Here is a 15,166-nt window from a genome sequence, read left to right as displayed (position 1 = left end):
TACTTGAAGTACAGGTTCTACTGAATGTGTTTCACTTTCATACCATTGTAAAGTTGAAAGCATTGTAAGTTAGGGACCATTTGTGTATATACCTATATGAGATATATGAAAGAAATAGATATATGTAAATAACATATAAGTAAATGAGATATATTTATATTATATATAAATAACACATAGATCTCCTTGTTGAATCCTACTGTGTACAAGACATAATTTTTTATGCTGGGATTCAGCAGTGAAGGAAAGGGAGGAAAGCTCTTGGCTTCACAGAGCTCACACTCTGGTGAGGGAGACAACAAATATACAGAATATAAGAAGGTGAGGGCTGGGCACAGAGGCTCATGCCTGTAATCCCAACACTTTGGGAAGCCTAAGTGGAGGAATTACTTGAGGTCAGGAGTTCAAGACCAGCCTGCCAACATGGTGAAACCTTGTGTCTACTAAAAATACAAAAATTAGCCAGGCGTGGTGGTACATGCCTGTAATCTCAGCGACTTGGGAGGCTGAGGCACGAGAATCACTTGAAATCAGGAGGTGAAAACTGCAGGGAGCCGAGATCGCTCCACTGCATTCCAGCCTGGGTGACAGAACGAGACTCCATCTCAAAGGAAAAAAAAAAGAAGGGGGTAAGTACTGTATGCAAAAGCAGAGCCAGGTGGGGGACAAGAGTCTTGAAAGAGTTGTCATTTACCCATTTAGATGATATGGTCAAAGAGGCCTCCCTGAAAAGGTAATGTCTGAGCAGAGACTTATGGGAGGATAGAGAACAGGGTGAGAAGATCTCTGGGGGAGGAGTAGAAAGTGCAAAGACACAGAGGCGGCGATGAGCCCCAACCGGTTGGGACAGATTGAAAAAGGGGTTCAGCCGGAGGGGCCTGAGAGGTGAGGGTGGCAGGGCGGGTGGAGGTGTAAGCTCAGCAGATGGTGGACACCCTGGAGGCCATTGTGAGGCTCTGGTTCTCCCTCTGTGTGATTTCAAGTTCCATTGCATGATTGCAGCTGAGAAGTGAACAAGCCTTATTACCTGGTTTCTCTAGAAGAGGATCATTCTGGTAGGTGCCTTGAGAAAAACATAGGAGGGACTGGGAGGATGTAGAAAGTCCTATTTGTAAGGGTTTGCGATCTGAGTATATGTCCACTGAGCCGTGAACTTACCTTCTCGAGTTCTGTATTCTAGTTGGAACTCTTCCGCTAACTGCCGGAGGGTATTGGCACAATCACTTCATGTTTTATTTAGAAGGGAAATAGAAGTGAACACTTAGTATTTAAGTTTGAGCCAATTTCTTCTTAATCGCTGTCATCTGTAGCCTGTTAGGATCCTCAAGTTTGTTTTCCTTTTTTTCCAACACCAGAGCCTGTGCCTTTGCTTGACCCACCTCTGTCCTCATAGTTTCTTTACTAACAGCTCTGACTTTCCTTCCCAACCTCTCTTAGCACATGCAGAAGACGAGAACAGTGGACAATGGCTTTGCTAAGCCCTGAATTGTTCCGAAGTTCGAAGTTGTAACCCGTGAGCTATCTCTTTTATGAAAACAGTCAAAACTGGATGTTAGAAATATTTTGGAGGTTAAAGGAAGAGCAACTTGAACCTCCCTACCACTGAACTGTTTAATATTCTAGAATTTATGTTACACAGTAAAAGATAGACAACTCTGCAGTTCTGGGACTGGGATATGCCTGTGCATACACGCATCTGCTCTGTTTTGGTTTCACTTCACTTTAGTTATTTGATTTGGTGTCTGCAAAACCCTTTGTGCACATTTTTATGAGCCTTGGGACAATTTACTGCCAAGCTTGCTTGAACTCTAAAATATGCCCACAGTTTTGGAAAATCACAAATTATTTACCAAGGAGGCAAGGAAATGGAGGTCATTGGGCTCATTTCTTACATAATTTTCAACTTCCTTTCTGAGACCTGACATCTCCCGGCAGTCACAGTGATGTCTTCTTTAGATAGATTCAATAATGGGGAAGAACAGATGAAAAGAGGTGAAAGTTGCTAACTGCTATGTTCCTCTGCTTGCTTTTCATGCTGTGTGCCAGGAATCAAAGCTGGAGGAGTGGAAGGTAGATATAAAGTAACCCCATTTCCTAGGTTATTGTGTTTATAAAGCTTTAAATAGGAAATTCTAAAAAAAACTCTTTACTTTGTGGGAAACAAAGTTATTAAGGTATGAAAACAACAGTTTTAAGCTAAAACAATAGAATAAATGATCACTAAAATGAAAGTACAGAACAGGTATAGAAAGTCAATCTTTGAAACATCAGCTGTTGTCAGTTTCTTTCAAGATAATTCAAGGGTGACTAACATATAACTAGCAAATACATTTAACATACAAGAGAAAAAGAGTGAAGATAAAAGGGGGCAATAAAATAAATAGGGGAATAAGTGATGACCATGGATCAAATGGAAAGGATAACGAAGGAGGAAAAGATAGCTCCTATGTGTCTAGTTTGGAAAGATAATGACTCAATTGAGTGAACAGGGGAGACACATTGAGGGCTTGAAAGCCAGGAACTCAGGAATTTTTATTTATTTTTATTTTTATTTTTATTTTTGAGACGGAGTGTAGTTCTGTCACCAGGCTGGAGTTCAGTGGCCTGATCTCGGCTCACTGCAACCTCTGCCTCCCACTTACAAGCGATTCTCCTGCCTCAGCCTCCTGAGTAGCTGGGATTACAGGCCTGCTCCCCCACATCCAGCTAAGTTTTGTATTTTTAGTAGAGATGGAATTTCACCTTGTTGGCCAGGATGATCTCGGTCTCCTGACCTCGTGATCCACCCACCTCGGCCTTCCAAAGTGCTGGGATTACAGGCATGAGCCACTGTGCCCAGCTGGACCCCAGGAATTTTTAAAGACATGGCAACATTCTTGTTGTATGGGTTTACTTATGACAGATGGGTACATAGGTCTGTCCAAAGAGGCTGGGACACTTTGTTACGTTTGAGGAATTTTTTTCTGCTAAATTCTCTTTTCCCTTTCTTCCAAGGAGGCAGGGTAAGGAGAGGTACCAGGTGCTGGTGGATTGTTTACCTTGGAGATTCCCACCTTACGGAGGAAATAGCTGGTAGAGTCAGCAGAGACCTCTTTTGGTGGGCCTCAGAGTTGTGAGTTGAGCACTTGGAGCAGGGAAACATTGGATGTTTTCATGACATCAGTAGGATTTAATTCAATCAATGAATAGGACCCAGAAATACATTAGCTGAGACAGTGTGGGAAGAAGGGCAGAATCCCAACTGTGCTTAATTATAATTTGAGATGTAGAATAAAGAGTGCTCCAGGAAGCATGGCTCCAGGCAAATGATGAGTTTTTGAATCCCTTCATGTTTATTATTTCATTTTTTTCCCTTCATGCTTATGATTTTAATTATCTCTGTTTCCCAAAGTGATTAGCAGAAACGGTTTAAGATGAAATGAATATATGTGCTGGAAGGAGAGGCAAAAGTAGGGTGACATCTCATTTCATAGTCAGGCTTGTGGGTTGGGAGGGGATGGTGCAAGTGAAGAGAGAGAGGGCTTGGTAGTTTCTGAGAGGAGGAAGAAGAGGAACACAAGCTTAGTTCCTGAGGAAAGAAATCGATGGGAATCCAGGCTGATTCCACTCGCATCTGCAACAATTCAGACAAATCCAGAAGCTGGCAGCTAAAATGAATGTTTATTTCTCAATGGAATGAAAAAAGAACTGAAATGGAGCTGAAGATATTATACTCTCTGAAATGATTTACCTTATGGGCATTCAGGCTAATGAATGAGTTTATTTCCACATCCATGTGTGATCTATGTGAAGTTCATTTCATATCTGCAATGCTCTCTGTAAGAAATGTAGTCTAATGCCTGGCACTGTTAAGGGCTCAGTGAATGCTGGTTTCTTACTTCTGATTCTACCCACAATTATACCTGATTCTCTATTTTTCTGGTATGTGAGCAATCTCAGTCAAGCTTTCTGCAGTGTATATCTGTGCTTTCTAAAGTCAACATACAAAGTAAGAGTTAAGACCGGGTGTGGTGGCTCACGTCTGTAATCTCAGCACTTTGGGAGGCCAAGGCGGGTGGATCACCTGAGGTCAGGAGTTTGAGACCAGCCTGACCAACATGGTGAAACCCCGTCTCTACTAAAAATACAAAAATTAGCTGGGCATGGTGGCACATGCCTGTAATCCCAGCTACTCAGGAGGCTGAAGCACAAGAATTGCTTGAACCCAGGAGGCAGAGGTTGCAGTGAGCCAAGATGGCGCCATTGTACTCTAGCCTGGACAATAAGAGGGAAACTTCGTCTCAAAAACAAAAAACAAAACAAAACAAAGTAAGTGTTAAGATGTAAAGTTCTAAACTCTACTTCTTTTGAATTATTTTCTCAATGTTCCAATTAACTCATACTCGTCAGGCATAAAGTTTCTCCTTAAAGTTGGTTTTATTTATCTCAGTTATGAGACAGTTAGAAACAAATGGTTTCTATTTGTTTTGAAAAGCAGCTACAACCTTCAAATGATAAACACAATTTATCCATCTTTCATCTGTTCCTTGTTTTGACTTTGTTGAAACGAATTTCCTTTTTAAACTAGCGATATTCAAATAATTTGTGAAATATTTTATTTGGGTTTAAAATAAGGACTGTGGCACATTGATCATCTAGCCCATTAGAAACAGCGAGTCTTTCATCTTCAGCAGTTTAGTTGTAAAATGCCTAGTTGTGGTTTTCTTTATAGCTATCCTGAGTTGGCTAAGATTCTTGAATGTGAAGATTGCTAGCTTTAAGAGTTTTGGGAAATTCTTGACTATGTTTTCTTTACATATTTGTCTCACCCTATTCTTTCTTTTTTCTTTAGTAACTCCGATAACAGGAATAAAGGGGTTTGCACTATGACTTGCATGTGACTGATATGTGTATTCTTTTGTATTCTCTGTGCTCTAGTCAAATATTTCATGTTGATCTGTCTTTGGGATCACTGAGCCAATCTTCAGCTATACTGTTCAACTCATCCAATGAGGTCTTCATTTCAAGTATTGTATTTTTCAGTCTTAGAATGATTACTTTTTACAGATTTTGATTCAATGATTAAACCCCACATCTTTTCATCACTTTTGTTCATATTGTCTTTCAATCTCTTTAATATATTGATCATTGTATCAAAATGTAATTTTAAGATGCTAAATAAAATATCATTTTCTTTGTTTGCATCTGCTTATATTGTTTGTATGTTTTACCTGGTAATTGATCACAATCTCTTGACTGTTTTTATGTTAGTAATATGTGACTGTATGCCAGATATTGTGGACAAAGCACATGTCAAAACTCTGTATGATGCTACTTCGACCAGACAGGAATCTGTGCTTTCTCTGTGGGGCAGATAAGGTGAGGAGATCCTCACCCCAATCCAAGAGGCTGAGCTAGATCAAGACTGGGTTGACATTTTAGTAAGATCCCCTCCACTTCTAGTTATGTTTTTATTCCTCAGGCCTGTCTCTTCCACACTGTTGATTGACAGCTCTGAAAGACAGTGGAAGTTTCAGGCTGTTTAGTATCCTGCCATATGCTCCATCCAAATTCGATGAGCATCTTGGGGAGACCAGCCACATTCTGAGCAGACTCCTTTCCTCCAGTGGAACTTTTCCTCCCAATTATTATGGGACTTCTGAAGATTTTAACTTACTTTGCAGAAACTCCTAACCTTTTACTCAGTCTCAATTTAGCAAGGGTACTGTGTGGAAAATTGGCAAGTCATTTGGGGATACTTTTGTTTCCAAATTGTTGTGGTTGCTTCTATGAATGCCACAAGCTTTGCTGGCTTCTCTTTCCTTCCTACAGTGCTTCTGCATGAACCAGATCTGATCTGTGTTTCAAGTCAGCAAATATCCCAAGAAAGAAAATAGCCTGTGAAAGGTAGCTAATCTTGGCAAAACACTCTGCTCTCTGGAATTTTTGTTCTTTTAATTCTTTTTGTTTCCATAATTCACTGATCTCTTTAAATGGATTTTTTTTGCAATTAATTTATCTTTTTTTAGTTAGTCTAACAGGATTGTGTTCTCCTGCAGCCAAAGGCATTCTATTCATAAGCACAAGTCCCCTTAGAGTCAACTTTTAAGAAGCCTTGTGCAGCTATGTCCTTCCAACCTAACAGTCCATAAGATCTTCCCCTATTTTTCCAGAAGCTTCAGATGAGACTATCACAAAGAAAAGTATGGACATATGTGACAAATAGAGATTACAAATTAAATTCTTACTGTCCAACATGAAAAACTTGACTGTCCTTTTTTTCTGTGTGTCCATAGATAGAGGGAGTCCACGGAGCCTCCCCTGCAAGCATCAGTACAGAAGTCGATGATAATCTGGATGCAAGCCCAGGTGTGTGGAGTCCACTGACTCAGAGGACCTGCATCGAAGGAACTGGCTGTCATTATCCTTAAGAATGATGACTGTGTTTCCAATTCCAGTAGACCCTTTGATGTGTTCTGAATACATATTCCTTTTGGAATTGAACTTCTAGTGCCCTTAACTTTGGCCCACTCTGGTTTTCCATCTGTTTTTTTTTTAATATTTTTTTTTATAAAGATAAGGTCTTGCTTTGTTGCCCAGGCTGGTCTTGAATTCCTGGACTCAAGCAATCCACCTGCCTTGGCCTCCCAAATTGCTGGGATTATAGGTGTGAACCATTGTGTCTGACCGCTCTCTGGTTTTTCTAACATCATGTTATCCCAACTCTGTTCTTTATGTAAATTTCCCTGATGACATGGTTGTATCTTGGCATTTCAAAATCTTTGACAGACTTCATTTTGTTTGAATTTTACAATGAACTTACATGACTAGGTACGGTCCCCAGTTCAGTTTTATAGACAGGGATTCTGTAGGTCAAGAAGTGAAACACAACCAATAACAGCAGGTGACAGGATTTAAACCTGGGTCACTTTACTTATTTGTTTCTACTCTATCATTATGTGAATCTATCCTACCTCTGCAATGACAGATGGCCCTAGAGCAAGAACACTTCCTTACATCTGGTATACAGTCAAAAAGTAAAAATTCCACACCAATAAATATGGAAAGAATTTTTACCTGCTCCTATAGCTTCCTTTCAGGGACCTGGCACCCACAAACGTTGAGTAACAGAAAGAGGACTTAAGTAACTTAACACAAGGCAGAGAAAGTTACAGAGACTGTCTTAGCATAATATAGCATGGAGTGGTCATGCTTGGATGTGCAAAACGTCTGATGGCCTTGAACATGGCTTGACCCTGAATTACACTAGTGGGGCAAGTTGCCTGGAGCAAAGCAAATGTATTGGACCCAAAACTCTCATTCGAGAATTTTGTTGCCTAAAAATTATAAAATATCCGCAATTTCATATGGTTTGGCCTAATATTTTATCACTCTTCCTTTTTCTATTCTAAAACAATAATTTTTAATAATGTAAGCTACACACATACATGCTTTAAACATACAACACCCTGACCATCATATAGTGGATATTTCAAGAAGTAAATGTTCAGCATGTCTTCACCCCCACTTGAAGACATAATGTGTGTATTAGGCTGTTCTTGCATTGCTATAAAGAAATACCTGAGACTGTGTAATTTATAAGAAAAGAGGTTTAATTTGCTTACGGTTCTGCAGGCTGTAGAGGAAACATATTGGGTCTACTTCTGTGGAGGCTTCAGGGAACTTTGACTCATGGTGGAAGGTGAAATGGGAGCAGGCACTTCATGTGACTGAAGCAGGAGCAAGAAAGAGAGCGAGTGAGGTGCCACACACTCTTAAACAACCAGAACTCTCTCTTGAGAATTCACTCACTGTCTTGCGGACAGCACCAAAGGGATGGTCCTAAACCATTCATGAGAAATCCTCCTCCATGATCCAATCACCTCACACCAGGCCCTACCCCCAACACTGGGATTACAATTCAACATGAGATTTGGGCCTGGACACAGATCCAAACTCTATCAATATATTAGCCAGACACTTGCAGCTATATGAAGAATACCCTGGTTACCCAGCTACAAATGGAGAGGTTATTGGTAAGGGAGGGGGGCAGGGAAGTGCTGGGAGGAGAAAGGCAGGTCTCTGGCGAGGGCTCCACCCTGGTGCCCGTGCCCACAGACCTAGATAAGGGCAGGCACTCCTGCCTTTGCGCCCAAATGTTGCATTTCCCCAGACCACCCTGGCCCGCCACGTCCCCATCCTGTGCCTAGAAAAACCCCGAAACCCTAGTGGGCACTCACACAAGCGGCTGGACATCCAGAGGACGTCAAGAATAGCACGCCGACAGGCCGACCCTGGCAGGCCATCGACTGGCGGAAGGACATGGAGTTTGGCTGGGCAGTCGGAGGAGAGCCAGGCCGCTAGGTGGCCTGACTCCAGGAAAATACACCTTCCCACTCCATCTCCCTTCTGCCTCCCCTGTCTGCTGACAGCTGCTTCCAGTCAATAAAACCTAGCACTCATTCTCCAAGCCCACGTGTGATCTGATTCTTCCTGTACACCAAGGCAAGGACCCTGGGATACAGAAAGTCCTCTGTCCTTGAGATAAGCCGGGGGTCTAATTGAGCTGACTAACACAAGTCTCCTACAGATGGCAAAACTAAAAGAGCACCCTGTAACACACGTGTGCCCACTGGGGCTTCAGCTGTAAACATTCACCCCTAGACACTGCTGTTGGGTTGGGCCCCACAACCCAGTCGTCAGCATGCTCCCCTAGAGGTTTGAGCATTGGGGCACAGAAGAAGCGAGCCACTCCTCCTGTTGCACAGCCTGCGAGGGGGGCAAGGAAACGTTTCCTGTTTCATCATCAGGGATATTGTATTGGTGTCTTAAATAACACTAGCATTTTGCCATATTTGGAGCTGCTACTGGGCCAGCTCTGGTTCCAGCCCTGCCTTTCAATCTTTTCCTTGCTTCTGGCATGAGTTCCCTTCTCTCTTGAGAAATCGATTATGCATTTGAAAATACATGTAGCTATACATACTTTAAACGTAACATTTAGCAAGGATGCTCCTTATCGGACCGTCCTTCATGTTGCTGGGAACAGAGAACAGAACAGTTCCAGGTGAGCGAAGTAGTGCGATCTCATACTTGATGAAAGCTAAGCAGGCAACAGCTTTTCCATAAGTAAGCATTTCAAAATATATTTGTAGAAAGTCATTATAAGAATAAGATGCAAATCAAGCTATTTTTAAACAATCGTTTTCAGGGCCAAGGAAGAAATTATGAGAATGAATTCTTTAAAAAAACATTATAAGGTCTTTAGTGGTGTTTTTAGTTGAAGTAATTTAGAGATTATTAGGTATTGTTATTTTTGGTTCAATTCTTTAGAACAAAAGCTTACCGTAATAGAAAGCTTTGCCATTTCTTTTCCCCACAACTTTAAAAAGTAAAGAGTGAGTGTTGGGTCACAATAACCTTTCTTTTTTAGTCTCCTCTTTGTGCAAATTCATCCACCATCAAATTACATTGTACTCCTTCCTCCTCTGACTACCTGTGGAAGAATGTTTATATAAATAAAGCCAAAGCCCTGTCTTTCTGTCTGTTGCTCTGAGTAAATGGTGCAAAATAGATGCCTTAGTCTGGTGATTTGATTTAATACAAATGGAACTTGTTAGAACACTTCTTTACACCTGAGATATTGGGAGATTTACTTGTAACCTTCCTTGCTATGTGAACAGCAGTAGTATTTGCTGTTTCTAAGATGTGTTGTAGTTTGAAAGATCTTGTTTGTATCATGCCAAAGTGACTGCATTAAGAAGTACAGAGTTGACTGATTAAAACAAAACAAAACAAAAGAAAACAAAACTCCTTTAAATCATTCAGCTGTTTGACCTATGCTAGTGTATAGGTGCTATGCATAATTATATATATATATATATATATATATATATATATATATTTTTTTTTTTTTTTTTTTTTTTTTGAGACGGAGTCTCGCTCTGTCACCCAGGCTGGAGTTCAGTGGCGCGATCTCGGCTCACTTCAAGCTCCGCCTCCCGGGTTCACGCCATTCTCCTGCCTCAGCCTCTCTGAGTAGCTGGGACTACAGATGCCCGCCACCACGTCCGGCTAATTTTTTTGTGTGTTTTTAGTAGAGACGGGGTTTCACTGTGGTCTCGATCTCCTGACCTTGTGATCCGCCTGCCTCGGCCTCCCAAAGTGCTGGGATTACAAGCGTGAGCCACCGCGCCCAGCCTAATTATATATTTTGATGTTTTCTGTTTTATTATGTGACAGTGTGTAGTCTCAGTATTTATGCTAATTACATAGTTCTTTGGACTCCAGTTTTTCTTTTTGTAAATTTGGATTAAAGTCTATCATGGCTCCTTTCAAAAAGAGCATATATGTAAATGGAGGGTACTTCGATACCATTAGAGGGATGGGACTGAGATCTCAAAGAAATAGGCTACACTGGCTCTGGGGTGAATGGGTCCTGTGACTTGTAGGGCTTCAGAGTAGGACACACACTCTGGGGCTAAAGCTCAGGATATTGGCCACGCAGTTGAACATTTCTGCCAGTTCTTTCCTGGTCTGGCCCTGTGCAATTTCTAGCTTCTGTAAATACATGTTGAAGATATGCACACAAAGGTGTGCCAAAGTGTACAGTTGCTCAGATTATTTGCACACCTTGGTGTGGCTCTGGCCAGTTGAAGGAGTCATGAGGAAATACCTTGCTGCGATGATTTCTATCATTCATTTCTCGGTGTATACTGGTATTAATTGATGTTTTTTGGCACAGTTTAAAGTACTTTTGAACTTTTCCCCTTTCTTCTCTCTTCTGCTTCTTTTTCCAGACTGTTTCCAAGATTGGATGAAGAGAATCAATTGACAATGCTGTGAAGACAGGGATTTGGAGCATGTTGGGGGAGGTAGTGTTGACTTCCTTGTGCAATCTAGGATTGAGTGGGGGATGCAGTTGGAAGGGAAGAGAAGTAAGACTCCTCCATCTTCCTGGTCCAGAGAAATTATTCTGGAGCCCCCTACTCTTAATGAGAAAGGAGGTGTTTTTGTTTCCACCATCTTTGAGATCTGATTGCTAATGTAGCTACCTTTAAATAATTCTGCAATTTACAATAAAAGTGAGATCTCCCTCCTCCATCCTGTGTTACACAGCCTGGGATTGCACCCTTTTTCCTGGCACCTTTCCATTGTGGGAGCCTGCCTTTGACTTTCTTTCCTCTCTACACATCTTCTATTCATGCTGCTTCTCTTTTCAGAAATTGCTGAGCTTCTAGGCAAGTGTCCCTCCCAACGGATGAATATTCAGCAGAGAACGGAGAGCTTTCTACGGTAAGAATCAGGATGTGGCTGTCTATAAAGTTATTGCATTTTTTTGAAGAGTGGCTGCAATTAGTTTTGGTGTTAGGCAGCAAAAACCCCAAAATGTTCGTTTTGATTTCACGTTGCTTGCATAATACAGATACCCATTTACTGGAAGAAATCTTCATGGGTAAGTGTATGAGTGTGTATGCATAAGAATGTGTGTGTGTGTGTGTGTGTCTCCACATATATTTCTAGAGTGCCTTCTATGTGCCAGACATGTTGTTGGTTGACATATGTAATTGAGAGTAAAACAGTCATGATCTCTGCTCTTAATCAATTTACAATCTAGGATAAAATAGACCTTCCATGTTCAAATCCACAATGACATTAATTGCAATATGATCATTGTTGTGTTTGAAGAATAGCTAAGAAAAGCACAAAGAACTTACAAGATGGCTTAACAGAAGAACTTCATCTAGCTTAGAAGTCTGGATAGCCCCTTTCTAAGACAGTGGTATGAGTAAGGATGAATAGGAATAGGCCAGATAAAATACGAAGCCAGGAGTTGGAGGTGGACATGGGGGAGGGAGGTGACATTGTACTGATGGAGAGATGTGGAGAGCTGAGGAGGCTGATGAATGTAGAGAAAGTTGAAGTGTCACTGGATTGCAGTTCTTGATATGTAGAAGTGTTGTAGGAGGGGACAAAAACAAGGCCATTGGAAAGGGAAGTTGAAGGTGGTGGTGGTGGTGTTTGTGAAGGTATTTATATTATTGCAGAATTATCTGAAGTGCAGTTTCCAATGTTGACAAAATTCATGGTGTGACTGTGGAAGTTGGTGCTTGAGGTAAATTATGACAACTATCAGTGGGTATCAGGGTAAGGAACTGCTGGGCAAGGTGTTGATGGTGCATCTAAGTGATGTTAAATCTGCTTAGCACGATGGTAGTGTTGGGTGAAAAGGAGACTTTGAGTTGGGTGCTAAATTCTTTAAGGAATGACCAAATGATTAAGAGAGGACTAGAGGGAGAAGAGGCTCTTATTGTCAACTACTCAAAGGAGCAGCTTACAAAAGAGAGTGCAGTCATTTGTCTGCAAGTGGCATTGGGTAGTCAGGAGGACAATGCCTTGGTTCTGATACTGGGATATTTGGAGTTTGATGGAAAACATCTCCCAGCCCCCACTTGAGAGGAGAAGTAGTATCCTTAGGGGACAGTGGGTTTCAGTGAAGTCGAGAAACTGTGTGTGGGGTGTGTGTGTGTGTATGTGTGATTCATAACTTTGATATAATGATGTGTTAGAAATATGTAGATTAAGGTAAGAAGAGACTACCCTCAGGCATTCATCCAAACTTTGAATTTCTTCTAGAAACCTTCTCTCAAGTCACAGTCAAGTGATCCAGTAATTGCAATATCACTCTCTTCTAATGTGTACCATTTCACTTGGTAGCTCTTTCTGTTGAATAAATGATACTGTATATAATAGGCACTCAAACATTCTAGTATTTTCTATGCAAATGTGTAGAAAAAAGTGTTTGGGGGCATGAAGTCAGGGTAGGTAGGCTGAAAGATTATTTTATTTATTATTTATATTTGTTCCTGCAGTGCTCATGTGATTTAAAATACAAAAATTAGACATATATGTTGGAAAAGTTCATCAAAACCTGAAAAATTAATTTTCAAACATTTTATGCTACTGTTGGAGTTATGAATGTAACTTGTCTGAAGAAACTTCCTGATCATTGTGCTTCATTTTCTTCTTATTTGGACTGTAAACATTGTACAGTTTTTATTTGACAGATGAACATTAGCACTGAAGAAGCAAATTGAATAAAATATAGACATTTAAGTTAATTTAAAATGTAAGTTTTTATTTTATTTTTGGATGGGGTCTTGACTGCATCCTGAAAACATAGCTGATATTTTTATTACCTTAGTGAAAGCTGTGTAGTCAAAAGAATAGTGGGAATCATCACCGTGTGTGGATATTGTTGTTTCCGAGGTATATTCTGTCCTAGGCAACTACTAACCAAAGGATCTTTCAGAAATGTTCTCCCAAACCACTGCCCATTGGATAGCAAATGCAGTATCTATTTTAGAGGAAATTATTGCATCAGATTAAAATGGTTAAATTGTCTTAACATGCCAGGATCTTATCTGTGAAGGTATTTATATTATTGCAGAATTATCTGAAGATTAACTTTTTTTAAAGGAGGACAACTGCTCTTCAGATTTTTCCCATGAGAACTGGAGATTAAACTTTGATTTTTCTCCTTTTATCCTCCCTGACAGAAGCTGTATATTTTGAGGATAACCACTTGGTTAAAAGCAAAATAGACCTAAATAAACACACATACCTTAAAATGAATGAGCATTTCTGGTATAGTCTTAGATTTCACAGTGTCAAACTGACTGGGTTGAGAAAGCCACCAAAATTTCATAGCTCAAAGTTCAGGTTTTATACAGGATTTATATGTCCTGTAGAATATTTTGTTTGCTGCAGTTTGAAATGATAGTATCTTCTCTAGGAAACTGATGTTTAACAGATAAGTGCAACCAGATTGGAACAGGAGCTGCAGGAAAAAATTTCACCATTTTGAATGGGGTTTGTGTTTACCAGTACACAAAATGTATGCCTGCATTATCGATTATGTGAAAATATCTATAATTGTTAGAAAGATAAAACACACGTTTGCCAGGAAAAATCCATTTTTTCCATATCTTTCTTTGTGCACTGTGGTTTTACAATTTCCTTTTCATTTTTAATGGTGTTTTCTGTTTAAAAAAGCTTATTTGAAAAAATTAAACAAAAAAAGTATACATTTATTGTGTACAATGTAATATTTTAAAATATGCATATATTTGGAATGGCTAAATGTAGCTAATTTTCATATGCATATTTATGATTTTTGTGGTGAGGACACCTAAAATCTACTCTCTTAGAAATTTTCCAGAATACAATACCGTACATTGTTATTAATTGTAGTCACCATATTGCACAATAGAACTCTTGGACTTACTACTCCTGTCCAGGTGAAATTTTGTATACTTTGACAAACATGTCTCCAACCTCCACCTCTCTCCCCACCAGTTCCTTGTAACCACCATTCTACTTTCTGCTTCTGTGAGTTCAACTTCGTTAGATTCCACGTGTGATATTTGTCTTTCTGTGCCTGGCTTATTTCACTTAACATAATGTCCTCCAGATTCACCCGTGTTTCACAAATGACAGAGTTCCTTTTTTAAGGCTGAATAGTATTCCATTGTGCATATATATCACATTTCCTTTATCTATCCCTCCATTGTTGGACATTTAGGCTGATTCCATCTTTTGGCTATTATGAATAATGCTGCAATGAACATGGGAGTGCAGATATCTCTTTGACACATGGATTTCATTTCCATTGGATATATGCGGTATGCTCAGAGATGAGATTGGTGGATAATATGGTAGCTCTTTTCAAATTTTTTTGAAGAATCTCCATATGGGTTTCCATAACGGATGTACCAATTTACATTCCCATGTGCATTATTTTCTGACATTGATAAAGCAGTAGATCTATTCATTTCACAAACCTTTATTGTATGCTTACTATGCGTCAGCATAATGGGAAGTGCAGTTGATACAAATAAAAGGCACAGTCTTGTTCAGAAGCAGATATGATAATTATTTATTAAACAAAGATGGCGGAAGTGGGCAACTGACCACATGTGAGAAGAGTAACAAGGAGAGTGGAATCTAGGATGATGTATATTTTGGCTTGGGCTATTGAGCTGATGGGGAATATATATTTTTTGAAGTGGAATATACTGTCACCTTATTTCTAAGTAGGGTCAAGTTGGAAGCCAAATAAAACTTTCCAATATTGGTCCTTCTAGCACGTTAATAAAATGTACTTTGTGATTATGAGCAGCTGGTTTGA

General features: G+C 40.0%; 1 long non-coding RNA gene across 3 annotated transcripts in view; it reads left to right on the top strand.

Moving 5' to 3' along the window:
* The window catches only part of LOC129469477 (uncharacterized), a 73,412-nt gene that overhangs the window by 31,278 nt on the left and 26,968 nt on the right, over nucleotides 1-15,166 (top strand). For all 3 annotated transcript variants that reach the window (XR_010118431.1, XR_010118433.1, XR_010118432.1), the window contains exons 3-5: nucleotides 6,276-6,348; nucleotides 10,776-10,850; nucleotides 11,199-11,271. This is a non-coding gene — a long non-coding RNA (uncharacterized lncRNA). The remainder of the gene's footprint in view (nucleotides 1-6,275; nucleotides 6,349-10,775; nucleotides 10,851-11,198; nucleotides 11,272-15,166) is intronic.

Source organism: Symphalangus syndactylus, chromosome 20, assembly GCF_028878055.3.
Source record: "Symphalangus syndactylus isolate Jambi chromosome 20, NHGRI_mSymSyn1-v2.1_pri, whole genome shotgun sequence".
In the NCBI taxonomy this organism is placed as follows: Eukaryota; Metazoa; Chordata; class Mammalia; order Primates; family Hylobatidae; genus Symphalangus; species Symphalangus syndactylus.
Note: the sequence above shows the minus strand (reverse complement) of the source record. Positions and strands in the feature narration are given on the sequence as shown.